Genomic DNA, 13,481 nt, shown 5'->3' with positions numbered 1-13,481 from the left:
GTACTTAAGTTACAGCACTTCCGGAGTTATCTTAACCCAAACCACCATCTTGTCCAAAAGCAGAATAAGTAGTTTTTGTCATGTAACTTCTGTACTTAAGGTACGCCTTGTTATATTAACCCAATCCACAATCTTTTCCTAAACCTAACTAAGTAGTTTTTTTGCCTAAACCTAACCAAGTCGATCTTTTCCTAAACCTAACTAAGTAGTTTTATTTTGAAAAGACTGGAGCGCAGATTGACACGTGTGTCACATGTTGCTGGACATTTGTAGGAAAACGCACAAAAATACGTTGTTGAAAGTCGTGCTGAGCATCACGAGAAAAAAAAAGGGAAATTTGTGTCAATGTACATGAATCAAATAGATTACATTTCGCGACCAGTTCATGAATTGCCGTGAGAATGTGTTGGAATATACTTGTATTCACCCTCTGTCTGAAACGCTTCGTTTTAAGACCACCTCCAGAAAAAGGCCAGTCTGCTCTGATTGACTTGTGAGAAAAATATGGTGCGTCTTTGCAAAAGTAGTTCTCAAGCTGTGGGTGATATATTCTAATGAGCCTGCTTGTGACATAGGAAGGGGAGCCAAATCTGAATAGCTTGTTGAATCACATTTTCTGATCTAGTCGGCCCACTAGTGGGTTGGTAGACACTCCAGATACCCAAATGTATGAGCACACGCACTGAATAAGTGAGTTTTTCATGATATGTCCCCTTTAAAGCTATGCTCCTGTCATCTCAGGATCACTCTTTGTGGTAATGTATGACTATGCAACATATTGTTATTTGGCATCTTTGTTGTGGTGATATTCATAAAGGAGTGTACACTTCTGTTTCAAATATATCTTTCTGTTTTCTTTGGGGAAACAATATAATAGCAGTGATTTATGACATAATAAACCAAACAGAAAAAGACTAAATAGGGGTTTATAATCATTCTCTATGGAGGTAGATAGCCTATCCGAATAGTCAGCAAGCATAATATTTTAAACTAACTCATTTCCACTTTTGCATACATCAGTATACCAAAACATACCGTAAATCATTCCTCCTCGCCGTTCCTTGATGACAACCGATTGTGTTCAATCCCCTCTTTTCTTCTTTATTAAAAGAGCGCGGTAGAGGTCCATCCTGACAGCAGACCAATCTCTGAAGCCTCCATATAACACCCTCCCCTGCCACCTCCTGCCCCTAAATTAAGATTAATTACACAACAGGCCAATATGCTGAAATGGGAAATTATATGCTCCCAGGAACAGGGCTCTATAGATGCTCTGTCTCAGTTAGTGGAACAGCTTTTAGATTGCGCTCACATATCCTTATGCTGAGCACAGCAGGCATGGGATTGACTGTCTCGCTGTATTCTGTGGGCTTGATAATACCTGGCAGAGGGGTCTCAGGATATGATGACACTGATTAAAGTCGCTTTTATTGCATGTCAGGTGGGGTTGAATTCTTCTTATCTTTCTAATCAGTCGTTACGCGCAGTGAGACAATACAGCACACGCCTGTGTGTGATGTGATGCGTATCTGGGAGTCTAACAGGCCCCGTGCAGTACAGTGTGTGCTGATATGACTGACAACATTTTAAATCCATTGTGGAAGTCTTTTAAATCAAATATGTATATTTGCTATTGGTGGAAAGATGCACCACTTGGATGTTTTGTCAGCCAGCAATAAAGGAAAGTATTTATTTACAAGTTTTACATTTTAAAGGTGCAGTGTGTAGGATTTGGCCGCATCTAGCGGTGAGGTTGCAGATTGCAACTGAAATTCATCCCTTGTGCCAAGCGTGTAAGAGAATTTACGTTGGCCGACGCAAAAATGCAAATGGCTAGAGTCAGTGTTTGGTTTGTCCGTTCTGGGCTACTGTAGAAACATGGTGGTGCAACATGGGGGACTCCGTTAAGAGGACCCGCTCCCTAGATACAAACAGCTCATTCTAAGGTAACAAAAAAACAATTCTTATTTTCAGATGATTATACACTAATGAAAACAGACTTATTAATATTAAATTAGGTGGACCTCCGGGTCTGAGAAGTGAAGGCAATGCGGAATTTCCGGAACAGCCAGCAGGGGGCGACTCCTCTGGTTGCAAAAAGAAGTCTGATTGTATAGAAGTCTATGAGAAAATGAGCCTACCTCTCACTTGATTTATTACCACAGTAAGCATTATAAACAAGAGTTTATGGTCTCAATCGCTAGTTTCAAGTCTTCTTTAATACAGCATGATGTACATTTAGTAAATTATGGTCCCATTTAGAGTCAAATAGACCATAAAGCAGGGGATGCTTTAGGGCGTGGCTACCTTGTTATTGACAGGTCGCTACTACGGCGTTGTCTGGTCTGGGAGTTGTCCGTGTTATCATCTTACAACTTTAACTCTTTCACAGTGTGTTTTCAGTTCATGAAAATTAATTCTAACCTTTTTGGTCGCCTGAAAATGTCTTATTCATCGTTCGGTTTTACTTAGCTCCACCCTCTTGAGTCACGTCTGGTTCCAAAAAAACAAGATGGTGAATTCTATTTCTAGCAATAGATCCCCTTAAAAGCTACACACTGGCCCTTTAAGATAACTCTCGATATTGCTGCATATTTTTTTATGCTCTTTAACATTCATTGTTTCTATTCAGACTGATAAGTAGGGAATGAATGTCTCGCCACCACAAAACAGCTGTTTGTCAATGACCCTGTGTCATTGTTTTCACTCCAGAATTTACCACTTACATTTGACAAGTGGCAGCACTGAAAGATGCACACTAAAATAGGAATGCAAGTATAATATTTGTGTGTTTTATGTGCCCTTACAGCAGCCCACTTACTATATTTACCACCAGCAACTACTGACTGCCGACTTCCCTTTGCGGCCATTACAGTATAAGTATCAAGGCCCCCCCCCCCCCCCTGTATTAGAGGAAAAGCTTTGACCAGCATGGACCGGCTCAGTCACACAATCCCCCGCTGTGAACATCACCAGAGAAAAACTCCAGCTGAGTGAGCCAAGGGAGAACAGCGGAAGCGGTAGCACCTGGTATGTTATGTAATGTATGGACCTCATTGTTCAACATGCAGCTCAGCGTGTTGTGCTCTGCAATCTGTGAAGCATTATGTCCTGGACCGTGTTCGAGGATGGATGACGGGCAGCTGGTGACTGCAACATGCTTCTGAACTCCTTCACACATGCCAGAATCTGACACAATTTTTAATACATTCAGTTTTGGAGAAAGAACGCTCTGCACACTTGAACAATGCAGCCATTTAGAAATAAGTAGGCTGTTTGTGTCTAGAACTTCATCAGGACAAATGTTTGACAGAAGGAAACCCAGACCTTATATTGGGGGCAAATTGAGCACACCTGTGCTGTGTTGTGCAAGTGCACAGGGTAAATGCAGTTCTTCTTCCTAGATGTGGTGCAAGATCTCGTGAACTAAACACTACATTTCCCATGTGCACTTGCACAACAGAGCACAAGTGTGCTCAATTTGTTCTCATTAAAAGGTGTTGGATTCCCTTTTTTAAACATTTGCCTGATGAAGGTCTAGACTGAAAGTTAGCATTAATTTTTTTAATGCTTGTGTTTGCCGCAAGCATTCATGGCTACTTATTTGATTATTGGTTTGCACCTTGATGTGGCCAGAGTACTGATATTCCAAGATTCCAAGAAAAAAAAAGTAAGATTGCGTCTTAGTTGCTTGATTGATAATGACTAAACTATCAATATCTTCATGAAGCAGACAATCAGTGCTGACAGTCAGGCGCTCTACAGATATGAATATCAATAGCCTGCTGCTATACACTAGTTTTCTTCCTGATACCTCAATGTTCTGCTTCTGGCTTCCACTTCTTTGGATTGTGTGTACTTTTTGTTGTTGTGATATTTGTTTGCAGAACTGCAGCTCATGCCCAAAGTGAGAGCTGCTTTAGATTTGCAGGATTATAGCTATACTTTATGATCGACATGGTACAAATATCAGTATTGCAGGGGATTAGTCGACTACCACAGAGCTCGTGAAGCGTAGCGCAGAATAAAGAAAGAGAATAATAATCACAGAATTACAAGCTTAAACCATTCTGCAGAAAGAGTGGATTTTGCAAGTTGGTGGCAGGAACATCTCTGAACAAGCCTATAGTTTGGGTAAAATTGCACACAGTGCAATGTCACTCCAATTGCTCAAACAAGCACTTATATGGGACGACCAAGAACAATTTACAGCCATCATTGAAATTTTAAAGCTCATACTTTGACATTCTCTGGCCTCCTACAGTAAGAGTTTACATCCTTCCCCATCAATATTTCCAGGCCTCGACAGGCGCTGTCAATGTCACAAATCTCACCGATACTGATGGTGCACACTAATCAACAACATAACCCCGGCTGACTCGTTGCTCCGGCGTTAGCGGCGGACGTTGGAGTAGAATTAAGAGGAATGGCCCCATGTCAGCACCAGATATAAGTATCAATCATGTGATGATAAACGATGCAGTTGAGGGAAACTGAAAGGGTTCTGCTTCTGTGTTAGACCTGATAACTCTCTCCAAACACATCTCGTCCTTCACCAGAATGTCCAAAAAAAATCCAATGATTAAATTCCTGCCTTGAGCCACAGAAACTCAACACGACATTAGCCAAGGTCATTGCATTCACACTCCAAAGGACGGCTCCTCGGGTCTGTTTGCTTGCAGTTGTTTTTATCCTCTGAGCGGAAGAACTCTGAAGTCTGAAAGGTGGAAGGGGGGAAGGAACGCCGGGAGAAGGATCGGTCGGAGAACGGTCAATGTGGTGGACTGTAATCTATTACAATGACGTTCCCAAGGATCAAACGCAATGAGCTCCTGACTGTTTAATAAACTGCGAGCTTACACTGCAGTATGATCTTAACTATGATTCATTACTGTCACTGGATCTTCTATGAAAATAAAAGAGGCGCCCGAAGGAGGCTGCTGTATTCCAGCCACACTAAATTGCTGTAAACTGCCTCTGCATTACATGTAAAGACGTTTTTTTGTGCGGTTCATTTTGGTCTGTTTTCTTTCCTCTTCCCTTTATTTCACCACCAATTAAAAATGCATGAAAATAAGACTTTTAAGATCCTCATGAGTTGTCATGGGGGATTTTCAAGTTCCCATACTAAAGTTTGATGTTTTATTCATTAATGTGTTTCCTTACATCATAATTATGGAGGTAGACTTAAACAGCTTGCCTCAAAGTCACGGCTGACATTTCTTGCTTTATGAGGCACTGACTGCAGTGAATGTTCTCCAGCTCTTCAGGGCTCTATCTCATCTCTTAGAGCAACAGCTAAATGGACTCTTTAGGACACTCCGGCTCTATACGGAAGATAAAAGCTGTCATATTGAGGTCAGGAATCCGTAGAATGAGAGGTAATGCATTTCTTATCAACTAAGGATGAACATTTTCTACATCTAAATAAAAAAATAAAAAAATAATATGAAATTCTGTTTCATTTAGGCTGCAAAAAGTTTGTTTAAAACAGAACCATGTTTAATTATGCATTTTCATCTTAGGATCTACAGTATGTCTCAAGAATTTTAGTTATTACAAAAGTGAAATTACGGCTCTTATTTGCATTTTAAATAGCAGAATTAAAAAGCAAAGGCGGTGCTTATCACTGGAGAAAGGCTGTTTGGAAGGCCAGCCAGAGACTGGTGGGAATTGAAGGAGAGAGCTTGATACACAACACACACACGCACACGTATAGCAGCAGGGCTCTGGTTTAGGGTGCTGCTCTGGTTAAAGCCAACGCTTGGCTGACTCATTACAGCGCTATGAGTACACTCATTAGTCAGTTTCTGTGGGCACTGGAAACGGCTTAAAAAGTGCCTATAAATGGTCACCAAAATGTACTAAAGTGCTCATATTATTCTTCAGAGTATAGGCCGATCTATAATTCATTCTGTGAGGTTCATTGTTATTCTCATTGGTGAAAGGAAGGGAGAGTCTGGGGAATGTGATAGGGCCTCTTCTTACTGTTAATTAGCGGAGCAGAGAGGATGGCTTTTTCTGAAGCTTGTCATGAACATGACACAAGGCTATTAGGTGACTGGGAAATTTGACTCATTTTGATACGGCTGAAACACAATCTGTAGTCAGGAGGCAACCTCCGGTTCTGCAAAGTTAAGCCGATGCCTTAAAGGTACAGTGTCTAACATCTGGCGGTAAGGTTGCAGATTGCAACCTCTTCCGTGTGCCAAGCGTGTAGAGCGGTGTAGAAAAACTACGGTGGAAATGCGAATGATATATTTGTAGATAAAAACGGCTCATTCTAAGGTAACGAAAACACAATGACTCTTATTTTCAGGTGATTATACACTGAATTAATATTTATTAATGCATTACTTATCAATATTATATTCCATTTCTGCAAATAGCTCCCCCTAATTGTTCAACATATTCTCATACAATGCGTCATATGATATCTTACTGAAAAGTTATTCCTCCTTTTTTGTTTGTTTTCTTTACATGTCAATATCCGCTCATTACATGCAGTGTTTTCAAAATAAACTTCCGTCTTCACAGGAAACACTTTCCTTAGGTTTAGGCAACATAGCTACTTAGTTAGGTTTATAAAAAAGATTGTGGTTTGGCTTAAAATAACTTTGTAAGTGGCATTACTTAAGTATCAACGTTGACTTCTGGTTTCCCACGGGACGCGAGCGGCTGTCTCCTAGGCAAAAGTCCGATATTTTTCGACCCACCCATCCACCCCGACCTCCTCCCTACGCGGCGTTAGCTGCTAATTATATTTCCTGGTTCACGGTTACATTAAATACACACAAATTCATGGGATATATACAAATTACAGCGCGTTGCTTTGCGTTGGTATAGCTACGAACTGGGTATGAGACCAGCCTGAATTGTTACACACTGGTCCTTTAAACTTGCATTCTCTCTAATAGCCAGCAGGGGGCGACTCCTCTGGTTGCAAAGAGAAGTCTGATTGTATAGAAGTCTATGAGAAAATGACCCTACTTCTCACTTGATTTATTACCTCAATAAACATTGCAAACATGAGTTTATGATCTCAATCACTAATTTCAAGTATTCTTACAGTATGTACAGTCTATGTCTGTAGTCCACTTCTCATTTTTAAAAGCTATCTTTCACCGGGGGAATGGTTCGTAGAGGTGAAAACGAGGCAACGAGGCTCACTGCTTCAAAAGTCCCTGTGAGTTCGCCCCGCTGTGTATTCAGAGTTGTGTTTAATTGAGAGGATTCAAGGATGCATGGAAACCTCACAACAGCATAAATAAGCACATCTCGGTACATGGGAGGTGCTTTGTTCCTGTATTCATCCAGATTGAACCAACAAACAAGAATTCACTAGAGGTCGTTATGTAAAGTAAAGCCGTTTTAAATGTGTCTTTCTGTCAGCCACATCGCTCCTCTCCAAGTGGACAAAAATAGTGCTGCAGGAAAAGTAATGATAAAATCCCCTTCAAACTCTATTAAGGTACCAATTCACTCCCTTCAGCGCATTATGTTTGTGGTGTAAATTTGCGAGGGGAAACGCAGCACTTCCATCAGGGTCATTAAGGAATGCAGATGCTTTTGCGTTTTAGTGCTCCATTGTGATTGAAGGAGCTGATCCTTCGCCGGATTCACGGACACACCGGCCTTCATGTGCAATGAATAACATTTGAGCTCTTGACAGAAATATCATCAAATTTTCATTTCAGTTTTTATAATGCTGCAACTGCAGGTAATAATAATAAGAACATTTATGTGGATCTCGGTGCCTCCACAGGCTCGACCGTCATCCACTAAGATCCTCGGTATCGTCAGGGAGGTGAAAAGAAAAAGGAATAAAATCACATGATAAAGTGTTACTTTTAGAGATCTGACAGGTAATAAAGAATCCCAGACCAAGCTTAACAAATACATTAGGCCATTTCCCTAAGCCCAGGGACATATTAGTGCAGTTGGAGAACATTCATTCATAAATAAATAATGGTGAAACAGCATATGGGGGCATCTGGCTTTATATTCGTATTAGCTGCTGTGCTCATGAAACCATGAATCATGATAAAGAGGATTCATGAGCACTGAAGCCTCTTTAAAATATGGTTCCTTCAAAGCCTTTTGTTCCTGTAGGAAAGCTAAAGGGTCATACAATGTTTATTTTCTGTTGCCTGTAATATGTATACATTTACGTTCAGGGTCAGGGTATATAATTGCAAACCGCAGTAGAATATTCTCACGTTGGAAAAGATTCTCTCAATTTGTAAACGATTTTAATTCTTGACAGGCCCTGTACGTATGTGTGTCTTCCTCGGGAAAATAATCCAACAGGTGGTCTAATAACTTTAATGGCTGGAAATTGCGAGACGGTGACTTCCGGTGTTTTCTGGCAGAGCTGGTCGGCCCATTATCCCCGTCTACGGTCCACTGGGTCCATTTCCAGATTTCTGTTGCCTCTTTAATCCAGCAGTAGTGCTGCTGTATTATTGTTACCTTCAGATGTGACAGCTCTGGACCCCTCGCAGACCATGATGTGGTTTCACTTATTGGCAATTTTCACAAATGGCCAACTGGAGGTTTCCTTGACTGGCTTGTTGTTGTATAGTGTGGAAACCCCAGAAAGTGTCTTTATACTTGATTTTGAGTATCTTTTTCCATGTTCCAAAAGCCCTGAAATGATCTGCCGTGTATGTTTTGCTGCAAGATCAACATGCATCTCACAAACAAGGTCACTTATTCTTATTATTCAGTTTGCTTTATTTCACCAGGGTTATCCATTCAGTATCAATGCTGCTTTTCAGGGAGTCCTGGGTTACTATAGCTGCATCTGCCACGGTAAACAAACAAGAACCCCGGACTGAATGGTTCACAAACATAATCTTCATGTTCTATTGGTATTCCATAAATGTATGCATGTACATATATGCAAATGAAGACCTTGGTATTGACTTGCTCACTGACAGGTTCAGGCATTTTTTATCCCACTTTGATGGAAATGTGGCCGAACACAGAATCACATCATCGGAATAACTGAAAGCACACTGAAGGTAGAAATCTGCTGAGCAGCGCTGAGCGAAGGGTCATTACAACCTGTTGGATATTTAATCCATACTGCATGCTATTGCTGTAAAACACTTTGGATTTACACAGCCCAGTCATCAGGAAAACATGTTGGCATTGTATGTTTTCTGCAAAACCAGATTGAATATTGATGTTTTTGTATTCGGTCAAAGCAAGTGATGTAGTACAATGAGCGACCGTTATTGAAAGTTACGTGGTATGAACAAGCTCCCAGGAAGAGCGCCGGACTTTGAAGCAAATTTTCGTAGTGGAATTACAACTTCTGTGTCCGTCAGGTGATGCCATTGGGCCCAAAAAGACTTTTCCCCATAGACTCAACCTAAATCAACCTACCAGTACGAACACTTGAATATCCCTTATTTAAATCATTAGGCCCTATAAAAGTTGTATAATGTACTAATAGCCGAATCCAGTGTTATTTTCATTCCCCTGTTCATGTGAATGAGCCCCAGACTGCGGCTGGACCGAGGGCTGGGAGGCGGAGTTAAAGGAAGCGCTACTGCGCCTGCTCTATGGGCCCAATGGATGCGGTAGATCACTGGAAGATCTGGGTAATTTTATACCATACTATACCGGGTTTGGCACTGAGCAACTCTCATAGGAATTAAGGAGAGCCTGCCTCCAACGCTGTATCCAGTTCTCTCTCCATGGGTATGACAGTTACGTGGTATTATAACGAGCGACAAAGTCCATTAAAGGTGGTGGATGGGTCAAACAAACAAAGGACTATCACCCAGGAGACCGCCGTTTGTCTCCTGTGTTAAACCAAAACTAAACATTGACTTTACACTTGTTACGTAACGTTGCGTAAGAAAGTCCACTAAGGGTGGTTGTTACTCATCTACACTACTTACATTGTTACGTTATTATTATAAAATAAACTTTGATATTTTTTCTAAACTAAACAAAGTAGTTTTGTTGCCAAAACCTAACCAATCATTTCACAACACCACATGGCATTGTGCGTTTCCACAATCGTGATACAAGGCTGATATGAAACATATTTTTGGTTCAGAAACCAATTCAGCATATTCGTGGTTTGCAGAAACGTACAATGCAAACATTTTGTCTAGCGACTGGGTTGCAGCCTGGATTTACCGCCAAGCCAACACTTAAAAAAATTATACCAAACATTTGGACCAAAAGGATTAGTTTGTATTCTGCTTAGCGCTGTCACAATAAAAGATTTTCACTACAAGATCATCTTGGCCAAAAGAATTCATGATAACAATATTATCGCGTTATCTACAGAAAATTCAAAAAAAAGTTATCAGTCAGATTCATCTCTAACTTTGTTATTTGTGTGTTTTTTTACTTTTTTGGCAAATGAATTACACTCAAAATACGAGTTTGGCGAGGTGATGAGAGAATCTGTAACCATAATTGTACATATAAAATGATTTAAGAGGCGCTGGATTATTTACACAATATTACTATAGAAGATTTATTAACATGATATCAATATTTAATTATTTAACATCACGGTTATCGTCAATACTGGCATCTTTTGAAACATTTGAGATATTGAAATACACTGATACTTGTATATTTAGATATTCATATGTATTATATATATATCAAGGATTAAATATTTCACATTTTATCGGAACACATTGTTTCTGTGATTAATTGAACATTTAGCTACTTGACAAAATAATTCAATCTTTTGAAAAAAATCGAAAATGTCTTGGCCTCACCTCTCTGATATCAACCATAAGCATCTGAAGATGAAACAATGTGTAGACCCCCACCACACACACACACTCTAAAGGGCAGCATGACCCTACCACACGAATATCAACTTCTAAAATCACTATTATGATACTGAACAAATTATTATGTTATTTTCGTTAAGAGAAAAAAAACATCTGTTCAACGGCGTAACAGCATTGTGATTGGATGTCCATGTGTGCGCGCATCTATATTAAAATCAACTCACCGTTCGGATGGCTCTGATCAAAATCAGGAAGAGTGACGATTTCTCTCGCTGCTAATCTTGGTGTATTTGCTTTGTCTGAAACACCAGATAAAGAAAGAGGAGGGAAGGAAATGACAGCAGGGAATAATAAAAATTCAATAAAGAAAAACAAAGAACAAAAAAGGAAATAAAACAACATTTTCTTCTGAAATTGTACTTGTCCTGAACCACTGATGGGTCCCGCATGGTGCTTAGATCTAAGTCTGCAGGTCCTGAGTACCATTCAGCAGTCCTGATGACAGGGGGGACATGGCCTTCAGCCAGAAGACCACACACACACACACACACACACACTTTACTGAGGGATACACCACATCTGCAGCCGCCCCACCTCCACCCCGCTTCTCTGGTGCCGTGGATCACTGCTCATGTTGTCCAACACTGTTCCGCCTGGGAAAGATCTCAACTATCAATCTCCAGGCTGTCAGCCACGCTGACCCGCCGGAACCCCGGACGAATCCTGCAATAGAAATCAAACAGCTCTTCCTCCTCTGTAGTGAACGTCTGTTGCTATCTTGTCCTGCTTTGAACATTACCCTGCGAAAGGTTGATTTAGTGGTCTGGGGGGAAAAAGGGGATAACAAACAAGGCAGCGTGAATGTGAAATGAAGCTGATAGTAGAAAACAGGAAACTAACTTGCTGCTACAAGAAGTGTTGATAGTGGGGCAGCAGATTTTACAACTGATGTAGTATTGGTACATTATTTCCCACTTTACAATGAACGTCAGATACAACTAAATCACCAACAATTGCCCTTCTATAGGAACACAATCTTCAAGAAAATAATTTCAAATAATCTGTCCAGTTGCACTTGAACACACCTTCCTCTTCACGGATTAAAATGATTTACAGTTAAGAGGTTCACAGCTGCCATTATTCTTATCGCACATGTGAGACCTCCGTAGCTGTGAGGCCTATAGACACTCCATAATCTGTTGTTACAGACAGGTTCATGTCGGTGACCTTTAGCTGTGCCAGCACATGCATATTATGCTTAGGGTCTCGCACCTCTCTGCCGCTACCTCTCTGTCTCTGTCTTCCTCTGCTTCTTCCCTTGAATTCCAACCGCTTTTTCCTGCCTTCTAAAATCAATTATTATTGATTTTTCTGCACTCTCTGGGGTGGAGTCAAAAGAGGGGACAAAGGAGATAAAACCACGGGCGAATTGCTAAAGTAACTCCAGTGTACCGTGGGGGACTGATATTATCGTGAGAGGGGGGGGGAGTCAGATGCTGGTCCGGCTCCATTTAAAAAGCGCTGGAGAATGCTTTAAGATGACCCACTGACTGGGAATCAGCAGGATGACGACAGATGCTACAACATCCTGGCCTCTTCTGAATATGTTTGCCAGATGATCTGGTTATGTACTCACAACATTAACTCCTGTATTAGAGTGAACTGTAAAAAAACAGACAGCTGGATCTGCTCTATGGAATGAAGAAGTTATTCTGGCCACCAAAGTCCCTTTATTTCCTGTAAAATGACTAGTTAAATAATCAAATCAGAAGAAAGATATTGATGACCACTGAGTAAATGTGGAGGGATGTAACTGTACTGTACAATTTTGAGGTACTTGTAGTTTATACTTGTACTCCACCGGAGTAACTCCACTACATTTCAGAGGCAAAACACTACATTTATCTGACAGGGTCACCGCCCCAGAGGTATACGTTTTGTCATTTATCTATTATTATTCCAATTTTGCATGACTTTGTCAATCAATTTGTTCCTAATAACTGCATATCATTGTTTTCCTTTTCTGTTTTAATTAGTGCTTTTCCCAATTCTGCATAGTGAAGCTACATATCATGCTCATTTCCAGGTATACTTGTATTTTGGGTTTCTATTCGAACATCTTTACATGCTTTAATCTTCAAAAAACACATTATTTTTCTCATACTGTCTGTGTGAGTATACCTGTATTCACCCAGTCTGCTCCGATTGGCTTGCAAGAAAGATATGGTGCACCTTTGTAAAGGTAGTTCTCAAGCTGTGGGCGATATATTCTAATAAGCCTGCATGTGACATAGGAAGGGGAGCCAAATCTGACTGGCTTGTTGAATCACATGTTTTCTGATCTAGACAGCCCATAAAAAAAAATTGACTGGGTTGTCTTATTTCACAGTTTGTGGGTTGGTAGGAACTCCAGATACCCAAATGTTCACAAGCACTGGAAAGGTTTTTCATGATATGTCCCCTTTAATATATAGAACTATTTATTGAGTTCATGTTTTCCATGTCCCAAGTTAAAGTAAATTTAAAAACTGTTGAAGTTTGAATGACTGTTTTATTTCAATTATTTTATATTGGGGTCAAAATGACCCCGGTTGGTTTCACCATATAAATATTACACAAATAATGTCCTAAAATAATGATAGTCTGTTTGGTTTTATTTTCAGATGACATAATTTACAATGTTTCGAGAAGAAATAAGTTCACATT

The sequence above is a fragment of the Sebastes umbrosus genome, chromosome 14, assembly GCF_015220745.1.
Source record: "Sebastes umbrosus isolate fSebUmb1 chromosome 14, fSebUmb1.pri, whole genome shotgun sequence".
NCBI lineage: Eukaryota > Metazoa > Chordata > Actinopteri > Perciformes > Sebastidae > Sebastes > Sebastes umbrosus.
Note: the sequence above shows the minus strand (reverse complement) of the source record.